This window comes from Apis mellifera, linkage group LG9, assembly GCF_003254395.2.
Source record: "Apis mellifera strain DH4 linkage group LG9, Amel_HAv3.1, whole genome shotgun sequence".
Taxonomy (NCBI): Eukaryota; Metazoa; Arthropoda; class Insecta; order Hymenoptera; family Apidae; genus Apis; species Apis mellifera.
The window spans coordinates 1,732,263-1,749,223 of record NC_037646.1 but is presented as its reverse complement, the minus strand read 5'-3'; the positions used below and the strand labels follow the sequence as shown (position 1 = coordinate 1,749,223).

Below are 16,961 nucleotides of genomic sequence, written 5' to 3'. Positions count from 1 at the left end.
ATTAATATGATTTAGATAATAAAATAAAATAATCATCAAGATAAATTATAAAGTTTAGTTAAAATATGCCTTCATTAGATGAATTATATGTGGAAAAAGGCTAAAAAGCATTTTTAATATTTAAAATATCGATTAAAAAAATATATATTATGGTTGATCAAAAATTTAATAAATAAAAATTACAATAGTCATGATTCGAATTGCTATAATTTTATAGTTTCCAAGATATTAACAAAAATTACATTAATACTATATTGCTATCAATACATATAATAACTTATGAAACTTCGAACATTTTTTTATTTTTTGATGAAATATTAATGAATAATTTTTTATTTTTTCATGAAATTTCGTAATTGTATGAAGCACAAGATTATATGTATATGTAACAGATATTTTAAATGAAATTAATATTTTAATGAATTTTCATTTCTTTAAATATAATTTTGTAATAATATTAAATAATTCTAAATTAGATTAAATTTTTTAATCAAAATTTAAAATTTATTTAAAATTTATCATATGCTCTTCTATAAAAAAATTTCCTGATTTATTGTACATATATTTAAAGTAACATAGATTAAAACAATAGTTACATTTATTTGAAAAAACGTAATTAGAAATAATATTATTAATAATATTAGTGAGAATCGTAATACATTAAAAACAAAAATTACATTATTACATTATTACAACTTCATTACTTGATAAAGTCTAATATATAATGAAATAATATTAAATGTTAAAAAAAGTAAGAGTTCCAATAAGTCTATTAGTGAGTAATTTTTATTCAATAAAAATGGATCAAATAAAACTCAATGAATAGACATAAAAAAAATGATAGCAATGAACGAATATTAGTTCAAGTCAAACAATCAGTGAATAAACAATATAAAAAAATAATAAGAAAAATCATTTTCAATCAAAATCATACATCATTTAATTCAAGTGAAACACTGGATATGTATATGCATAGATATAGTGTATACTTAATAAGCATAACTTAATTTTTGTAAGATATAAAATATATATGCGCAATGCACAATACGCATGGAAAAGGAATAAAATAGAATATCATTCATATTGAAGTTGTTCATTCATACTAAAACATTATTTCTTCATAATATATTCTCAATACCTCAAAAGAATACAAAGAATTATTGTGCAATGAATGAAATACATTCTTTGAATTATCCAAAAATCTACGAAACATCTAGTCAAAAAGAAAAAGAATTTTTGAAGATTGGTAGAAGATGGTTTAGATAATGAAATATAAGTACTCTATGAAGAAAAAAAAATTTCTAAAGATTGTTGAGATAATGAAATATAAACTCTCTATACAGAAGAAAGATATCACTCCATGTATAAAGTTTTTAATCGAAAATCGAAATGAAATAAAATTATTTAACAGATATACATTAGAATATCATTTCATAATATATTCTCAATACCTCAAGAAGAATAATATCATAGTCTAATGAATAAAGTCAATTCTATAGATTATTCAGAAATATACAAACATTGTTAAAACATTTCTATATTATGCCATTTACAATATTTTTATTCTGTCTGATCAAAAAAAAGAAAAAAATTTATGAATATTGTTAATATTTTTGATGAAAATATCTCCAAACAAATAAAAAGATTTCATTCTATATGTAGAATCTTTGGCATTTTGAACAATCAAAAATCAATTGTTTGTAAAATTATATCAGCAGGCTTCTGCATGGAATATATTGAAAAATTATGATATAAATTATGATTAAAATAGAAATGATAAAAAATAAAAATCTTTACATAAAATTTTATATATTCTACATATAGTATTAGATTTTTTAAGTTTTGCCGATCTATTTAAATTTATTGAAAAATCAAAAAAAAATTATAAAGTAAATAAAATATTTAATTATGGCTTAGATAGTAGCAATAGATATAAATAATAAATAAATATACAAAATATAAATAAAAATTTGAAGAACTAAAGTTATTCAAGTATTTCAGATCTCTTTTTGCAACAATTATAATATCATTAAAATTTTCGACAAACAATAATATAATTTTATGAAATAATGAAATATCTCATTTTATTAAATTTTATAGATAAAATTACAATGCATTAGAAAAATTGAAATTCTTAAAAAAAGAAGAAGAAATAGATCAGAAATTAAAAATTTAAAAGAAAAAATTAAAGTAATGATCTGAATGGAATAATTGAAGAGATGGATAATAAAAGACAGATTAGAATATTATTTACTAGGATAATAGAAATGACTAAGAATAAAGAAATTATATTGTGGATAAGAGAAAAAATAAAAAACAATAATCCCTTATTTAATAAACAAGTTATTTCAGATTAAATGTAGTACAAAACAAAAAAATTATGAATTAATTTGATTTTAAAATTTACATTTATAATAGACTGATTTGAGTTATCTCAATTCGATTTCACAGATTACTATAATATCGACTCAAATAATGTAATTGATTTTTATTTTTTCTTGGTAAAGAATAGTATCTAATACATCTTTTTTTCTTTTTGAAATATTAGATAAAAACTTCAATTCGACATAAAATTTTGTAATAATTTTATTCCATGATATTATATAAAATATTTAATATGGAAGAATTATTAAAAAATAATCATGATTTCGTTAACATGAAAAATCTTAGGATAAGAGCAATGAAATTAATGGAAAATTTTAAAAGTTCAAGTTTTGCTAATTTCTCATCAGGAAATAATTGAATATATTATATTTCTTTATTTCATCATCTGTACAATTTAAATATATAGTTATTGCTATTCAAATAATTATTCATATTCAAAATGTTATATTATATTATATAATAGAAACTAATATATGAACTTAGATGAAAATCAAGAAAATATCAAATTCAATATTTATCTTTTATAAAAAATTGTTATTTTAATTTAAATTTCGATTTGAATATCTTGTTAACACAAGTGATAATTTTAATTTTAATATTATTTTATTATTATAATAATTAATTATAATATATAATATAATTATATTAAATAATATAAATATAAATAATATAAATAATATTTATAATAATATAAATAATTATATTAAATATAATACATAATATTATAATCAATGAATAATTATCAATTGTTGTTTCCAAATAACAATAATCTGATATAATTATTGACAGATATTTTTATACATAATTCTCAATGAGTTCAAAATAATTTAGATGGCTATGATAATAATATGATAATAATAATATGATAATATGATAAAATAATTTTTATCTTCTTTTTAATTTAATTTAAACTTAACTGATCAATTGTCAATCAATAAATTTATCAATCACAAGCTTCAATGACGCGGACTTACTGGAACTTAATCGATAAATAAGAAAAAATATTTTATTCTTAATTATTAAATAAATATATTGATTAGCTGATATATATTTTCATATTACTGCCAATTTTTCTATTAACTAGTTATAATTAGAATAAAATATTGTATTAAGAAACATGCATAGAAAAACGAACTTTTATTGTTTTTTTGTTTTAACCCATTGTTTGATTTAGTTCCTTTTCTTTTATTCTTTTATTTTTGTTATATAAAACATTATAATAAATAATAATTTATCAAAAATTTTATAATCACGTATCTTTTATCAAATTAAAATATATAATCTAACAATAATTATAATCTATAAATATATAATTTAAAATTCAAAAATCAGCATCTATTATTACTGGCTAGACAACATGCACGCAACAAATTTTATAGTTTTTTAGAATATTAATCTACGATGGAGCTAATTGATTTCTGAATAATTATTTTGATAATGAATAATACATTTGATAATTGAATAAATTTGTATAAAAAAAATTCTAAATAAAAATTCATCTACTATTCTCTGATTACTGTATTTCTGATTAAAAATAATCATTCTAATTTTTAAGTTTACCTTATGTATCTAACATTTTATCTCAAATTAAATTATCTTTTCTTACTTTGATTCAAAACTAGAAGAAAACTAATGTAATGTTACTAATTAATATCTCGTGTAACATAAAAACAAGAACTTGGGAACTCACAGTTAATATTATTTTGAATTTTTATGCTTTAGATGCGTTAGATGATATATCTATTCTATATTACAAACAGTATATTTGTCTATGCCATATCTCGTTTATGATTCAATAAAATTTCTAATTTACCAACAGATGATTCTTATTTTTCAATAGTCTGTATCATAAGCAATCAGCAATCTTATTGTCAACAGAAACAATTCATGTCAGAGCCATTTCTAGATTCAACTAATTGTCTAGTAACAACGTATTATTGTTCTAACAGCACAGCTATATGGAACTTTGAATATAGGGTAGGAAAAAAAAAGATAAGATTTTCTAGTAAAAAAATCTCGATACTTATTAAAGGAGAAAAAAAACTAGAAAGAACTGAAGAAATATCATAAAGAAAATAAAAAAAGAGAAGCAAAAAAAAGAAGAGAAATGAGATTCAAAAATATAACAAATGATATAAAAATAAAAATAGAAATGTAGGAAATTCTAGAGGAAATATAGGAAATTTGTAAAAAAAATAAATAAATAATCCCTAAAATTGATACATGGAGAAACAAATGCTTGAGCAATAAATATTGGTTAAAGAAAAAAAAAGTATGCAAATTGATAAAAAAACAAAAACAAGAGAATATATATAAGAAATATGAAAAATTATAAAAGAGAACAGAAAAATATAATAAAAATATTAAGAAAAAAAAAAACAGAAAAAAGAAATAATGATTAGAAAAATTGAAAGAGAAAAGAAGAAAGAGAGAAAAATAATAAACAACAAAAGAAATATTGGAAAGCAATTAAAATGATTAAATTAAATGAAAAGAAAAAGTAAAACTTATAAACACAAGAAAACAATGAGAGGAAGATAAGAAGAAAATAAAAGAATATGGAAATATATTCTTAAGCAAATTTAAAAAGAAAAGGAGTGTGAATAAATTTATTAATGAAATTTAAAAAACAAAGTTAAAAATAGAAATAAAAAGAAGATAAAAAAAAAGTGAGAAAAAGAAATAATTCTAATAAGGAAACAATTATAAAGGAATATAAAAAGAAAAGATAGGAGAAAAGCCACAATAAAAAAAAAAGACAACATTAAGTAAAATTAATATAGATAAAAAAATATAGATAAAAAAAAATATAGATATATATGCCATACGACAACTCAAAATCAAGATAAAATAAGATTTCATAAAAATTTCATAAATACATAGTTGAAATGACAAAAAAAAAGTAATAAAAAAAAGTAAAAGTAACTAAATAAAAATATATTCGATATTATTTTTGCAGTAAAAAATAATAATGATAAATAATAATTGTAATCAGCATGTTTGCCCATGTTTAATAAATATGATTATTTTTAATAATTTTTATAATTATTATTAATATAATTTTTAATTTATATAATTATTATTATATAATATATAATTATATAATATTTTTAATTTATATAATTTTTTTTGTTCGAATATAATTCGAAACTAAACCTAATAATATAATTGTGAGATTCTTGAATTTGCACAATTTACATTTTGCAACATTTTGCATAACATTATAAAGAAATATCAATTAAGATCTCAAACATATATTAACAAATATTAAAACAATATCGATCAAAAACTCGAAAAATCTCAAATACAAAGTATTAATGTCACATGAGCTCGAAAACTGGCTCTCCATAACTGGTTTTTATTATTACTATTATATTTATTAAATTTTATTTTATTTTATTGTTATTTATAGTTCAATATTTTATACACGGTTATTATAAAATATTTTATATAGGAATATTATACAATATTTTATAAAGGAATGTTACATATGTTACAGAGATGTGAGTTATACATAAGGATAATACATAAAAAATATCTTAATTTCATTTTGGAAACAACTCTATTAAATTGATATATATATATATATATATTCATGATGTTTCACACTGTAACTGTCAATACTTGTAACATATATTCATGAGATTATTTTGAAAGATCTATTTTAATTTTCTAGTTTAATTTTAAAAATCAAAACAAATACAATAATTACAAAAAAATATTATAATTGAGATTTATTTATTAAATTCTACATAATTTAAATTTCCATTGGATAAAGTGAAATATATAATGACAATAATGTGACGGAAATAGAGTTTCTATCTATGTTTCATTTCGTTTAAAAAAACTTCAATTGTTTATAAATAATAAATAAATAAACTTAAACCAACATTTTTGTATACTTTTATATTTATTTTGACTTATAAAATCAAACCTTTAAAGAATTTCATAAATATATTACCATCCTATTCCTATATTAGTAAATATTGATATCAGTTAAAAATGACTTTGAAATATTTTTGAAATATATATTTCGTTTCGTTTCAAAACATTGCCATGTTATGAATATTTAGATTTATTAATCAAGAAAAATATTCGTTTTTGCAATTGCAATTTAAAAAAATTATTATTGATTTAGTGATTTTATTGATTTCTAATCAATAAAATTATTATGAATATAATAAATTACTTATTATTTATAATTTATTATCAGTTTTTTTTAATTATTATCTATCACTAATTTATTATTATTTATTTATTATAATTTTTTTTTCTTTTTCCTGAATTTTCTTCTTTCTTTTTTTTCAATTCATAAAATATTATATACATTATCAGAATTTAAAAAATCATAAAAAAATAGATTTACTATTATATATCTTGTCTTTTTTTGATATTTATACAAACTATAATTTTCTAATAATTATTTTTAAAATTTTGTATCTTTAATAGCATATTTTCTTAATCGATTATTTAATTTAATCCAAATATGGTAATGCAAATATGGAATAATATACTTAATTCTTATGGTACATAATATGTAAGTACATTAATCACTCCTTAACAATTCAAGCCATATGCTTGGGATCATTATCTTGTTGAAAGATCTATTGATTCATTTGCAACAAATTAAATTGTTTTAAAATTATCTTGCATAAAAAATTTCATATCTATATCATCAAAATTTTTTAGAATAATTATTGATTATACGTATTACACAAAAATAAATTTTTTTTTAATAAAAAATCATCTAATTATTCTATTTAATTATCAATGGATAATAGTAATTGTAATTATAAAAGATATAATTATAATAATCTATAATTTTAATTAAAATTAGTTACAAAAAAATTTAAATTATTTAACGAAGAAATACACGCTTTTGAAAAATTAAAAAAAAATTAGATATTTTAATATTAATAAATCATAAATATAAATTATATTTCTCAAATTATGAGAATAAAAATTATCAAATGAGAATAAAAAGAATTTTTGACACAATCTAATATTAATTTCAAGAATTTTCATATCACAAAAATATTGATATTAATTCTATATTATCAATCATTTTGTGATATTATCATCTTAAAGAATTAAAATTGAAAGAAATTATTTATCCAATGGATAAATGTATAATATGTATAATAGCTACAAAAATATATATTCATGTAATTAATAATTTATTTTAAAATATTTTTTATCAGATTCTATATTTTATTTAAATATTAAATATATATTCTATGTATTAAATATATATTTAAATTTTATTTAAATCATATTTTTGTATTATATGAGATTATTAGTAAATAACAATTAATTAATACATAAATCCTATAATAAATACAATGATATAGAAAAATTTTTTGTATTTCAAATAATATATTTTTTATAGATATATATCGTACATCACTATGACTTCAAATTTTTCAAATATATATTTTTAATAATTATTTCTAATACTTTTTGCTTATATTATACTCACCAATAAATATGCATAATCCATTGTATTATCAGTCATTTTTTGGATATCATTCGTAATAAAATTTTCATCATTCGGCAATTTAAATCTTTTAAAATTTTTGATCAATCATCTGCAAAATATAATATATTCCTTTTTTATTTAAAAATTAATTTCAAAAAGTATTAAAAATTTTAAAATTGAAATAAAAAATATGATTATTATAAATATTATCATTAATAATTATTTTAAAATATTTATTTCTAATAACATTATTTAAGAATATAAAAAAAATAAAAATTTTAATAATTTCAAATAATGTATTATATATTTCATTATTTCTTTGAGTCAAAATTTCTTTGTTTCAATAGAAATAATCATTAAAATAATACCAAATTTGTATTGTATAAACAAATCAGAATCTGTTACATTGTTTCAACCAAACTAGATATTTTTATATAAAATAAATTAAATATAATTAATTAATAATTATTTAATAATATTAATTAATTAAATATAAATTAATTTAAATTATATTCTTTGCAATAAGAATCATGATTTTACCTTATCTATCCTGTAAGATCAATTCTTACTAATAATGTTCAGCTTTTCATAGCAATATTTTTTGTTAAATTATCGATTAGAAATAGAATCTATTCGAATTACAATAAATTTCAATAATTTCATGTCATATAATTCAACATATCAAACAATTTGATTTGTTAAACATAACATCCAATTATTGTATATTATGACTATAATTCGTCAATCATCGCAATTCCTATATAGTAGTTCAACAAAATATTCGAATATTTATTAAACTTCATTGAAATATTAAATAATAGAAACACATATATTACATTTGATTTTTAAAAAATTTTTAATATTATAACTGCAAGTATCAAGATTATATACATAATTACTTTGAAGTAAATTCGAAAATATTTGTAGAAATTAAAGAAAGTTTTTTAGAGATATACAAAAAGAAGATTATAAAAAAAGTATTCAAATATTGCATATATTATTTCTTATTATTTTTACATTTTATCTTATATTAATATTTAATTAGTTTATCTTTAGCACGAATAATATAATTTCTAAAATACAATATATAGGAAATTTCATATTATTCATATTTCAATAATTATCTATTTTATATTATATTTTATATTATATATAATAATGTTTTGTTATTTATTTTAATTATTTAATTATTTAATTTTTAAGTTAATTTTTATCAAATCATAAATTTCATAATATGATAAAACCATATTTTATAACAATCAAGTATAAATTTTATATTTCATTTTAATATTCTATTTTGTTCAAACATAATTACGTTCATTAGAATGTAAAATGTTAAATTTATTTTCATCAGAAAATATAATGATATTTCAAAATAAATGATATTATTTATATTATTAATATATGATTCCTTATTTGCTGCTCTACTTTGATAAAAAACTGTTATAAAATTTTTCGACAAAAATTTAAATGAATGATTTTTTTCAAATATATATCTGCAAATTTTAGAATCAAAAATTTTTTTTCATAAATAATTAGTTTTTTTCTTTAATCTAAGTCTAATTATGAACAATTTTCATAGATTTCATTTATAATATTTTCTGTATTATTCTTTTTAATAATATAGAAAATTCTTTTTAATAATAATTATTAAATAATTTAATAAATGAATTATTGATATATTTTTACTAAAAGGATCAACTATTTTTTTGTAAGATTTTAAGATTCTTTATAAAGTTTAAATATAACTTTTTTTCGCATTTTTATATTTTAAATTTTTCGAAATATAAAGATTATTAAGTTAATTCTTCAATTTTTGTTTTTTAATAAATTATGTGAGTAAAATATAATTATAAGAATAATTATAAGAATTGCTGAATTGATATCTAATAAAATATATAGGATATATACAGGTACAATCAATTAAAAAAATATTGTTAACATCTCTTAATAAAAATAAAATAATGCAATGTCAAGAAAATATACATTTTAATAATAAAGATTTTTTAGATTAAATTTTTTTTATTTAAAATAAACACAAAATTTTCAAGAAAAAATATTTACTTACATAATCAATTTTTCAATAAATGCTAATAATTCTTCAATATATACTCATATTGTTAAAAACTGATAGAACTTTCAATAGAAGTTTCATTTCTTTCTATTGTATATGTTTCCACGTACAATTTAATTAACAATTGATCAATCTATAACTATAAATAATTAACACATCAAACTTATTAAACGATGTCTTAGCATGAACTGAGTTCGATCTTAATATTTATTGTGTAAATTCAATGTAAAAACGATTTGCTTCTAAATGTATTGTATAAATTCAGCATAAACACAGCTTGTCTTTAAGCATCCGTTTACTTTTGTGACCCTTTTTTTACATATATGTAACGAATGTTCTTTAATTTTCATAAATATTTAACTCATTTGAAAATTTATACAATTTGAAATTTATAACTTGAATTAATATTTATACACCACGATTTGCAAAAAAATATTTCTCTATATATACATATATTTGTTTATTTTAATTTAATTAAATTGTCTTTTAGTAATTTTGTTATAGTTAGCGGAAATAAATAAGCGATAAATGAAATAATGGCAAAATTTAATATGAAAAAAAAATATTCGAATACATCAAATTTATATTAATTTATTTAAATAATTTAAAAATTTTTTATAATTAATATATAATTAATAAATTTTTTAAAAATTTTTTATATATTTTATATATTATACTAAAATTTTTTATTATTATATTATACTAAATACTATATTTAACATTTAATATTCTCTTTCTTCTGTGACATGTTTTAAGCAGTTACATATTAAAAATTATCTTTTATTGATAATTTAATAAATTCTATATTTTATTCCTATTTTTTATTTTTCTTTAATATATATATATTCGATAGTTCAATTCATATGTATGTATTCGATTGTTCAATTCATTATATAAAAAAAGTCGAAAAACAAATATATAGAACAATAATCTTTTACAAATCATGATGTTCAAATATCTTTTTTTTTTATTAAATTTACTAATCAATTCACTGTGTACAATATTGATATCTTACTTATAATAATATTATTTGCATCTTATTATAATAATAACATTATTATGAACATACTGTAACATATTAGATTGTCCCAAATATCCCAAATGTTCTTTTTGTTATTACCACACATAGATTATTATTATTTTATTTTGAAAAATATATATTTTTTTCAAAAACGCATATACTTCTTCCTTCCAAATATTCAATAATTAACAAATTATACTATATATTATATAAAAATATATATAAAAATATATATATATAAAAAATATATATAATAATTTATCAAAGTTTCTAGATATTGTCAAATTTTTATTATACAAAATGATTTGAATAAATGTTGTTCACTTTGATAAAAATTATCTCACTAATAAAACATTAATATTTAACGATATTTCCCATATAAAAAAAAACATGTTAAAATATTATTTTACTTTCTTTTTTCCCCAATATTTATTTACAAGTTTATTTTACAAATGTTTTTTTTAAGTTGCACATTAAAATTATAACTATATAAACTATATAAACTATATAAAAAAGTCTATGACAAAAAATAAAATAGTAAATTGATTAGTAAACTTAATAAAAAGAAAAATAATTGAAAAATTTGAATATATGTATTTTTCCTTAAGAAAGCCTATTAGATATCAAATTGCAATTACTAGAATCAATATTAATCTAGAATTATAGAATTAAAATCATTATTTTAATTTCAGTATTTTTTTTTTTTTTATTGCGAGCAGAAAAACATAACTTATTAGATTGAAATTATGATGAAATTGGTATTTCTTAGTTTTAGAAACAATAAAAACTTAGCAATTATTAACAAAAAAACAACTGAACATATTGATTTTAGCTGATTTGATTATAACTGTAATTTTAATAAGTATTTTTGATAATTTTATATTTTTAATAATCATTATTGCATAAAATATTCAAATCTTGAATTTTTAAATTGTATTTCTTCTATCTTTATCAAATTTTCATCTTTATCATAATTTTATTTTTGAATCAGAAGATATTTTGTTTTAACAAATGTATAGAGTTTATAAAGTTTTCTCACAAATTGTTTTTTTATTAGTAGATAATGATAATACTCATATAAAAAACATACTTAGATTTAATTAAGAAAACATAATTAGATTTAATAAAGAAAAAATCTGCTTAAAAAAAAATCTTTTTTTTTCATGTCTTCTACTATATATATATATATTACTGATTTAATATCTGTTTAATATATATATTATATATACCAGATTTAATATATATATATATATATATATTAAATATTAATTATATATATATATATATATATATATATATATATATATATGGTATATATATATATATACCATAATTATATATATATATATATGGTATATATATATATATACCAGAAAGATAAAAAAAATTTCATTTAAAAAATATATTATCATATTAATATTAGTGATTATAAAAAATGCACAAACTTTTATTTTCTTAAATTATAATATCATTAAAACTAAAAAAAATAACTTTGAAAAGGAAAAATTTTCTAAAAAAAAAAAAAAAACAGAATACAATAATACTTATATGTAAAAAAAAGATGAAAAGAATATGAAAAAGTTAAATATTATTATTATGCAAAAAAAAATAACATTTTCATTTTTTAAGTATCTACATGTAATATTAATAAAAATATATATAATATTATATTATTAGAATATAATATCTTAAATAAAAAATTTATTATGAAATTATGAAATTATGAATAATGAAAATTATCCAAATATTTTATTATTCAAATATTAGAGATAAGATACAAGATAAACTAAAAAATAATTTATTTTTAATTTATGAGAATATTCAGATATATTGCAAATTTAACTAAATAAATTTAAATCAAACTATAATAATAAGTTTTATGATTATTTTTAATATACAAAAATAGGAATAATAAGAATAAGCATAAAGCATTAGTAAAGGAACATTGAATATCAATATATTCTACTCTATATTAAAAAATATATATATATAAAATATAAAAATATTATAAATCCTGTTTCAATTAAATAAAAAATTATGTATTTCTTATTTAACAATGAAGTTCAAATTAAAATAAAATAATGCATAAAATAATATTTCTTAATAAAATAATATCTGTAAATTCTATTTAAATGACATGTATATATATATATATATATATATATATATATATATATATATATATATATATATACAAATATACATTTTATAAAAACATTTCAAGATAACCTCCAATTGACATTTAATTTATTAAAACAATGATAATCTATTTTTTAAAAATAATATATTAATAATTACGAATATAGACAGAAAAAAGAAAAAAATATATAAATTATATAATTACAAAATCAAACAGCAACATTTAAAAAATAAATATCACATTTAATAAAATTTTCACTGTCACGTTATATTTCAACATACCGCCGATTTCTTATTGGATTAAATATATAAATGATGCCAATATGGCATCATCATTTAAATAAACCATGTATATAAACTTTACATAATTTTTAAAAAAAAAATTTTAATATCTTAAGATTATTTTTGAATTTTGCTATTTTATAATAACAAAATAAATCACAAATTTTGAGCGTTTCAAAATAAAATTTAACAAAAGTTTATATTATTATTATTTAATCATTAATTAAATTATTATTCATTATATTCTTGCTTTACAACAACATATTGCTTAACAAAACATATTCTGTTAAAGTTATTAGCAAATTAATAAAAGACAACATGCTAATTATGATATTATATTCAAAAAAATAATGACATATAAATTGAAATTAACCATTTATATTTAAAAAAATCAAAAGTATTTAGTTACATGAATTTTTATATTTATATAATAATATATATAATAAAGAATCAATTAATTATCTAGTGTGAATCAATAGTTTTATTCTATAAATTAATAATTGTTATGAGCATTGATTCTACAGTGTGAAATATATAATGACCAAAACTACACTATAAACTACACTATTGAAAGCATTAAGACAATCAAATGTTGATATTAAAGATATTGATTTAATACAGTTGTTTCTAAAACACGTTGAATATCTCTTTGTTTTTCGTGTAAAGCAAAATATACGAAAAAAAAAAAAAAAAAAAAATACACTATAATATCGTATAAAATATCGAAATATAAATAATTATAAGTATAAATAAATTAAAAATGGTCAATTTTCGAATTCTTGCAATAATATATTTATATATGGAGAATATATTTCAAGAAGACATTTTATAATAATCATCAAATTTGTTTAGGTCATAGTGTTTTCAAAATCTCAAAATATTTGTAGAAAGTTAAATTTATAATTTATTGCTATTCAAAATTTCACTAACTATATAGAAATTTTTCTCTATATTACAAAAATCAACTAATATCAATACAATAATGTATTTTCTTTCTAAGTAACAATCATTTTCAAAAGTTTATATTATTATTATAAATAATATATTAGCAGACATATTTTGTGCAACTTTTATTTTATTAACGAATGATTAGTTTTTCTCGGAAAACTTTTTTTCTTTATCTCAAAATTTTACGAAAATTTTTTAATTTAACTCAAACATACGTAATTGTTTTTTAAAAATGTTTCATGTGGAAACAATTATAAGGAAATCAACAATAAATATTCAAATCATCTTCATTTTGATAAAAATGGAAATCATTTTTATATCCAATTTTTGGATTATAACAAATTTTCTTTTAAAATTTTTAAATATTTGCATTTATTCATGATATTTATAAGAACTATATTTCTGATTTTATTCCACAGCAACTTGTATCATTATATTCTTCCCATAATTTAATTCAATATTGAATTTTTTTATTTCAGATTTTTCTAATATATATATTATTATTATTTAAATTGAAATTTTTTTCGTTCATGAAAATGCCAAAATATTTTTAAAATTCTATATCTTTTTAATAAAATCTCGTGCATAAATAAAATTTCTTTTTACAATTAGTTTCTCTAATTGTAAGTAATAATTTTTTTTAAATAAACTATATTTATTTTTAATAATCATATTTTAATGCTTTTGATATTATTGAAAAATTTATTTCTTTCTGAATTTCTTAATTTTAAATGTTAGTAATAGATATAATTCTAAAATTTTATCTTATTTTTCGTAATTTTTCATTTTTCATCGAATTTTTTTTTTCGTTTAAATTTATTTTTTTAAAATGTTTAAATCATAATTTATATTATATTATCATTTATATATTATATTATTAATTTATAGAATATATTATTAATTTATTTGCATTTAATATATTTGCAATATATTGTAAGATTTTGTGAAAAATAAAAAATATTTATAATATAATATTAATATTATATTATTATATATTAATTTATAATATTATATATGTTACATATTAATATTAATATTTTTATCTTCTATTATCTTTGTTTTTATTGTAATTATGAATATTTGAATAATGAAATTATGAATATATATATTTTTTTACATTAATACAATTTTGAATATCAGCTAAATTATAATTTTTTTAAATTATAATTTTAATTTGAACAGAATTGAATCTCTCATTAATGCATTGTTTTCAAATATAAAAAATCATTCACGAATTTTTTTTTCTTTTTGTTGATGGTAATTAGGATTTATATTATTGAATATTTTTCTTCAAAATTTAAAGGATCGACTTATCATGTTAAAATATTTAATGTTAATATTTAGTACTTAAGAAAAGTACAACTTTGTTCATAAATAAACTGAAATACCAATAGTTTATTTATTTATTTTTTTTTTTTACTTATTACAAAAAGAATTTTTGAAAACTATATTATTATATATTATATTATAATATAATATTATATAAATAATATAATATAATATAATAATATTATATTATTATAAATAACTATATATATAATGGAAAAAATTTTATTTCTATAAATATTTACTACTATTAATATAATAGAAAAACTAAATTGCATTTGTAAATCCTATAAGTTTTTAAAAGTAATTATGACATTGAAATTTTAAAATTTTTTAATTAAAATCATTTCAAATATTCTAGTTAATTATTTCATTAATCAATTTACTTTTTCTATTAATCTCATTTTTAAGTTATTTGATAAATCATGAATGATTATTAAAGTAAAATTTGTTAAATATAAATAATATTTCCCATTATTTTTATGAATTATTATGAAGTAATAAATTAAAAAAATATTTTATATTACTAAATAAAATTTTTCCTTTATAAAATCATTATGATGATCTTTTATAAAAACAATATTTATAATAATTCTTAATCATATTTTATCATAGAATTGAAATTTGAAATTATTTTGAAATTATCAAGAATCATTTTTTACCATATAATTCTTAAGAATTAATTAATTAAAATATTGAGATAATATAACGTATTTAATTGATTCGATTAAATTAATATTAGAATTTATTTCAATTAAAAATTTAATCAATTTACTATAATCCTTATATTATTAAAAAAGAATAATTATAATAAATTTTCTTTTTTGTCAACTATTCATTTTGAATGATGATAGCAATTATTTTTCATTAATTCATATTTATTATATTGATTTAAGTTCTAATAATTAATATTGATTTTCTTAATTCAAATGCCTTGATATTAATTAAGAAAGTAATTAATAACTTTATTATAATATAAATACACACATAATTATTAAATATTATATTTAATATTCATATATTATTATATTTAAAATGTATAATAGATGTTATTTAATATTAATTTTAATATTAAGTTATAATAGTTTTTAATTTATTTTAGATATTTATAAAAACATATTAAGAAATATATATATGTTTTATTTCTAAAATTATTTTATTTTATTTTTAAAATGCTAAAGTTTTCTATAATATTCAAATATTGTTAACAATAAACCAAATAAATAAAGGATACATTAAATAAGGAAAAATATATCACATATCATACAGAAGTGTTACATTTTTTTAAATGATATCTATTTCTCAAA

General features: G+C 16.3%; 1 long non-coding RNA gene across 4 annotated transcripts in view; it reads right to left on the bottom strand.

Annotated features, from left to right (window-relative positions):
- LOC102656849 overlaps positions 1-13,403 on the bottom strand; it is a 41,846-nt gene extending 28,443 nt beyond the window's left edge. Inside the window, exons 1-3 of one of the 4 annotated variants that reach the window (XR_003305310.1) lie at positions 13,304-13,403; positions 8,405-8,493; positions 7,865-7,973 (exon numbers count right to left, since the gene is read on the bottom strand). This is a non-coding gene — a long non-coding RNA (uncharacterized LOC102656849). Of the gene's footprint in view, positions 1-7,864; positions 7,974-8,404; positions 8,622-9,932; positions 10,348-13,303 lie in introns of those variants that run through there. The other 3 variants (XR_003305312.1, XR_003305309.1, XR_003305311.1) reach the window with 3 other exon arrangements.
- Positions 13,404-16,961: the final 3,558 nt, after the last annotated feature.